Source organism: Epinephelus moara, chromosome 24 (assembly GCF_006386435.1).
Source record: "Epinephelus moara isolate mb chromosome 24, YSFRI_EMoa_1.0, whole genome shotgun sequence".
NCBI classification, from domain to species: domain Eukaryota; kingdom Metazoa; phylum Chordata; class Actinopteri; order Perciformes; family Serranidae; genus Epinephelus; species Epinephelus moara.
The window spans coordinates 52,510,765-52,516,058 of record NC_065529.1 but is presented as its reverse complement, the minus strand read 5'-3'; the positions used below and the strand labels follow the sequence as shown (position 1 = coordinate 52,516,058).

At 42.1% G+C, this 5,294-nt stretch overlaps 1 protein-coding gene across 2 annotated transcripts in view; it reads left to right on the top strand.

Annotated features, from left to right (window-relative positions):
• The first annotated feature begins 2,672 nt into the window (after positions 1-2,672).
• pltp (phospholipid transfer protein) overlaps positions 2,673-5,294 on the top strand; it is a 32,834-nt gene continuing 30,212 nt past the window's right edge. For both annotated transcript variants that reach the window (XM_050039371.1, XM_050039370.1), the window contains exon 1: positions 2,673-2,772. The gene's annotated coding sequence lies outside the window, so the exon portion shown is untranslated. The remainder of the gene's footprint in view (positions 2,773-5,294) is intronic.

The following is a 5,294-nucleotide window of genomic DNA, read 5'->3' as shown; positions in this document are numbered from 1 at the left end:
AAGAGGGATCCCTCCTCAGTTGCTCTTCCTGAGGTTTCTACCGTTTTTCACCCGTTAAAGGGTTTTTTGGGGAGTTTTTCCTGATCAGCTGTGAGGGTCCTAAGGACAGAGGGATGTTGTATGCTGTAAAGCCCTGTGAGGCAAATTGTGATTTGTGATATTGAGCTTTATAAATAAAATTGATTGATTGATTGATTACTGCAAAATTCAACATCAGTGTAAATGATCTCTGATTCCATGACTGTTGAATTCAAAGACTGAACTCAGTATATCAATGAGCCCACTGGTTGCCAAGATATCTGATGACGCCCAAAGGCTTTGACATTGATAATGTCTTGGTGACCGATGCCACTGTGTCCGACCATGTCTGTCTTTGTTTTGAAGCATGTTTGTCTGTTAAAAAAATAAAAATAAAAAAAACGGTAAAGGTTACGGTTCATAAATTATTTATTGGCACTGCAGCATCACTTAAATTTACAGAGTTGGTGTCCACCTGGTAATGACTCATTAAAAGAGATAATTCATTCAGTCAGTAACAACTTGGTTAAGAGATCTCAAAGTAAACCATCCCCATGGATCTGTATGTAAAGTCAAGAGATCATGTAGCTGGGAGAAAATGGCAGAAATGAGGACTAAAACTTCACTAACAATAAATACAACTATAAAATAGACCAGGGATCTCCAACCTTTTTCCCTCTGAGAGCTACTTTTACAAAATGATAATGGACGAGAGCTACTCATGTTTTGTAACATTAATTCTCATACTGTATTTCAACCCAAACAAACTGAATAAGCTTGTTTTAACGTAACATTTACAAAATGTTACTTTATTACCGTAACAGTTATACATACTCTGGTTACGTTTACACCCATCAAGGGTGAACTCTCAACTGCAAGGGAACAACACCACAAGTAGAAACCCACCCAGAGCTGAGACTGAGCAGTACTGGAAGGCCATCTGGGAGTAGGAGGCATCACACAACACCGATGTCAAGTGGCTAGTGGACCTAAGAGCAGAACCCAACAACCTCCCAGAAGAAGAACCAGTCACCATCACCAAGACAGACATCCAATAATGAGTATCAGGCATTAAGAGCTGGGCCGCGCCAGGACCTGACATGATCCACTCCTACTGGCTGAAGAAGCCAACAGCGCTCCATGAAGTGTTAGCAGTCCACACTCTCCTAGCTTGGCTAACACAAGGTAGGACAATACTGATCATGATAGATCCCCACAAGTGTGCAACACCTTCGAACTACCAGCAGATAACCTGGCTCTCCACATCATGGAAGCTCCTCTCAGACACAGCTAAGCTGAATAGGCACATGAGTCAATACATGAGCAAAATTCAGAGGGGCATAGGAAACAACACCAGGGGGTTGAAGCACAAGCTACTGGTTGACAGAGCATTCAGCCAAGACTCTAAGATGAGTCAGACCAACCTGAGCACTGCCAGGACTGACTACAAAAAATCCTCCAACTCAACGCCCTACCAGCCGTCAGATACCCAGCTGGAATAGTGAGCCGGCCACAGGAGGACATTGATGCTGCTGATGTAAAGACATGAAAAGTCATCACAGTCCACGGAGGGTTCAAGCCAAAGTCCAGCACCCTGAGACTCTACAAGCTGCGAAAAGAGGGAGGGAGAGGATTACTCAGGGTCAGAGCCACGATTCAGGGTGAAGTGGTCCCAGTGGTAATGGGAGCACTGGGAGCTGTGACCCCCAAACAGGGAGAGTTGCTCCAAAAAAATCCAGGTACAACATCTGAGGTCTCTGTCCAGGAGAGTGCAGTCCAAGGAGCAGCTAAGATATTGAACCCTCAGACTCCCAGGACTCTGGTACAGGACCCCACAGCACCCCCACCAGGTGGGGTTAGAGGAAGGATTTCACTGGTCCGGGAATTTAGAAATTTTCATGAGGTTGATAACTGAGGAACACACTGTTTGATTATCACATTCAAGACTTCCTTTTGATCAGTTTGAGGTTGGATCTATCAGACCTGATCAGATTGGATTGGTGGATTAGAGGAGCTGCTCCTGCAGAGAGGAATGAAAGCAAACTTTCTTCTGCCGCTGTTACTCAGATTAGACTCAGCGCTGGACTGTGGAGTGCACAGTTTCCTGTTTCATCTAAAGTCAGTTGGAAAACTGGCAGATGAAATTCAAACATTATGAATTAACAAATGGTTCAGTTTCACTTTCACTGCACTCTGCTGCTCCGTCTGTGCCCAGAGTACACTCCACCACGAGAGTCAGACCAAGACTTCAAAACCAGAAAATCTATATGTGCTGGTGGATGATGATGATGATGATGTGGAGGTGCGCCATAAATAAATGAATAAATAAATGTGTGAGAAACTCTGGTAAATAACCTAAATGTGGTGTAATTTATTAGAAATACACCTCTCTATACAAACACTGTTAAAGGACCCAGAAATATTCTAATACACCAGTTTATACTGCATGAATGACATGACATGTTTTGGGGTTTTTTCCCTATGTGTTGGCATGTGTGGGCATGTCTGTAAAGGGGGAAATCGTGGGTAAAGCTCGTCCTTTTCCCAAACAGCTGGTTGGTACGACAAGATGCCTCAGGGTGGGGGCGAGGAGGAGGAGGAGGAGGAGGAGGAGGAGTCAGTTAGTTAGTCCCTTGGGGTAAAGTCTTCACAGAGGGAGGGACACAGTCATTGTGACCAGAAACAGGAGAACAGAAAACTTCAACTAAAGAAGCTAAAGAAGCTAAAAGGGCTCCTCCTTCAGTCTGCTGATCTGTGAGTTTCATCATTCAGATTTCAACTGTTACTGAAACTGTGAACAGACAGACGGACAGACAGACAGACAGACAGAAAGACACAGACAGACAGACACACAGACACACAGACAGAAGGACACAGACAGACAGACAGACAGACAGACAGACAGACACACACACACACATAGACAGGTAAAGAAAGCCTCCCATCATGGACAGGTGAGCACTGCATTAATGTCTTGTGTCTTCGACCTGACGTTTGTCTGTTACTGATCTGATTTGGTAATGTCATCATCGTGATGATGTCATCACTGCCTGGATTATTTTTCTTTAACCCCAGATTTATGCGTGATGTCGGTTCCAGACGGCTAGTGAGTTTTTGTGACTTGTCACTCATTTAAAATGAGTTGAACAAAAATTCGGGGCCGACGCCGACACAAACTGTGATTATAGATAAAGTTTAATTGAATATCAGAGACGTGTGAGCAGCTAAACTTTAATAAATGATGATTTATGGATGTTTATTCTGAGGTAACGAGGACTGACATCAACGTGTGTTTTCTGTCTTCTGTTCTTTTATGTTGAAGTATTTTTACTCTTCATCTGAGTACTCAGAGTACTCTGAGTCGTGACTGAAGGAAGTATCCCAGAGTATAGATACTCTGATACAAGTAAAGTCCTGCATTTAAAATGTTACTGCTGTAAAAGTACAAAAGTATTTTTGTACAAAAAGAATCAAAAGTATATTTTATATAATTAATATAATAATAATTTATAATATTATCAGAACAAAATGAACCGACATGTTTTCAAACTACAAACACTTGGTCAGTGTTAGAGTACGACACTCTGAGAAATTTATTGTTTGACTTAATATACTTTTGTTTGTTACTGACATGATGTAACGTCATGTGACCTCTGTCACTGATGTACTGCAGTACTTTACTGATGTAGTTTAGTCTCTGTGACAGACGGAAGGTCAGAGGTCAGATGTGGGCGGAGCCTAAATCATCTTCTTCTCTTTGAACTGAAGCTTTTTAATTAAAGGTTAGCGTTAGCGTTAGCGTTAGCTGTTAGCGGCTGACCAGATGTGGGAGCTGTGATTGGCTGCCAGCTCTGAGCTGTAATTAAACTCACAGATTACAGACTCCAGTGTGTGTGTGTGTGTGTGTGTGTGGTCATGAAAGTCTGTATTTGTGAGGACTCTGTTCCTCAAAGGCTGTTTGAAGCTGATGATTAATGTGTGTGTGTGTGTGTGTGTGTGTGTGTGTGTGATCAATGATGAATGGCATTTCCACTCATCTTCTCACAGTGAAACATTTTCATCATTGTGAATTCTACTTCCTGTTTTAAAACATCGAACATGGTGTTGTCGGAATAAAAATCATCTGTTGGTCACATTATTCATTTTTATATAAAATACTTTCTGATCTGAATCTGAGTCTCCTGAACATCTACAGCTCCTCTTATTTTATCAAACACAAAACCAACATGTGACATCACAGGTGTGACAGAAGCTTCAGTCGTCTTCATGTCCTGTTTTGGTCCTACACAGACATTTTATGTTTCATGACACTGAATCATTTCAGTAAAATGTTTACGTGACATCACACAGTCTTGTCACAAATTAACAGATTTTTTTCATCAAATGTTTTAAAATAAAAAACAAAAATCTGCCATGAATTTAAATCTTTAGAAATACTAAAACATATTTTCTATAATTTGTATCTCTGCGTTTTTCCATCTAAACTCCATACTGAGAAGATGAGACATCACAGATTTAAAGTGTCCAGTCAGGAGGATGGAGGTGGTGAATGCAGGGTGCATGCTGGGTAGTTTTGTCTCAGTGAAAGCCACCATTGACCAAATGAGTTTACAGCCCATTGAAATGCAGCGGGGGAAGTGAGCAGTCAACATGTCGATGAATCAGCCTGAGTTAACTGCTGCTTTTCATTATCATGTGTCCTTCATCGTGGTGACGGCGGGTTTCTGTGGTGATGATGTCACCAGCATCAGACAGTTATAAAAAAACCACAGATAAGCATGTGTTGTTCTGATGGATGATTGTGCAAAGCTCCATCTGCACGCCATCAGGCATGTTGGACACTGACACACTGTGGTCACTTATAACTCCGAGTATGCCTCGATCTGACCTCGTGTCACAAACCGTCTGTGCGTAGATTTGTTTTTTTAACATATTATAAATGTAAACATCTTTGACCATGTCCTTTTCCTGCTGTAATTTAATTTGAAAAAATCAGCTGTTTATTGTGAACACGAGACGTCATGTTGGCCCGGAGGTCGGCAGAGTGTGAGAGTGGCTGCCTCGCCAACACATCTAACATAAATAAATCACTCGTCACTTTAACAACCATTGAAATCACAGCGAGACGTCTAAACAGGAAGTTCACTCAGCTTCTCTTCCTGTCACACCGTTTGTGCTTCATCACTTTAATTTGTTTTACGGAGGAAAAAAAAGGGTCAAAAGAGACGGGGGGGGGGGGGGGGCAAAGGGGAGGAGGAGGAAGGGGGCAGGAGGGG